The sequence below is a fragment of the Schistocerca gregaria genome, chromosome 8 (genome assembly GCF_023897955.1).
Source record: "Schistocerca gregaria isolate iqSchGreg1 chromosome 8, iqSchGreg1.2, whole genome shotgun sequence".
Taxonomy (NCBI): Eukaryota; Metazoa; Arthropoda; class Insecta; order Orthoptera; family Acrididae; genus Schistocerca; species Schistocerca gregaria.
This window is the reverse complement of record NC_064927.1, coordinates 35202186-35203074: the sequence shown is the minus strand read 5'-3', so window position 1 is coordinate 35203074 and position 889 is coordinate 35202186.

Sequence of the window (889 nt, the reverse complement as noted above, 5' to 3'; positions counted from 1 at the left end):
GTCCCCATGCCTCCCTTGCACCTGCTCCCTCCCCCTCCTCATCCCGACAACCCCAGCCGCCCCGTCGCCCACCGACCCTCACTGCCGTGATCACTCGGCTTAGCCCGATGATCACGGAGGAGGAGGTGTTGGCGGAGCTGAAGGCCCATCCCTATCTAGAGGTTCGAGCTGTCCGCCGGATTCACAATCCAGCCGGCCCCACCCGCCTCATGCGGGTGTTCTCCGAGCATGCTCCCTCCATAGACCTCCTCCTCAAGGAGGGTGCCCTCCTTTTCAACCGCCGTTATAAGGTCGACCCCTCCCGCTCCCCTCCACAGTCCATCCGCTGCCAGAGGTGCTTGCGCTATAATGCACATCCTACATCTGAGTGCCGCGAGGCCCCCGTCTGCCCGCACTGCAAAGAAGCACACTTCCTCCAGCAGTGCCCCAACCTTCAGTCCCCCCCCTCCTGTAACACCTGTAACCTCCAACACCCAACCTACTCCCAAAAGTGCAAGGCCCAACCCCCTCCCTCCGCTCCTTGGACGCCCCCACCCCTCCCGGCAATTCCCACCGTCCCCCCCCCCCCACAGCTGAGGACATCATCCGCTTTGTAACCGTTGTCCTTCAGAACATCCACCACTTTCAGCGCTCCCACACCCTCCAGCAGATATCCCTTGCCGCCCGTTCCGTCTTCCAGCTCAACACTTACGCCACCTACTCCCATAACCAGGCCCATTTTACCTTCTCCCGTCTCGACACCCTCGTCTAAATTCCCACTATGGCGCGACAGCAACGTATCCTGTTTAACAACATCCGTTCCCTTCCTGTCAACAAGAATCTCCTTATGCATACCCTCACCACCCACCGCGTGGATGCCTTCCTCCTAAACGAAACATTTCTCCAGCCC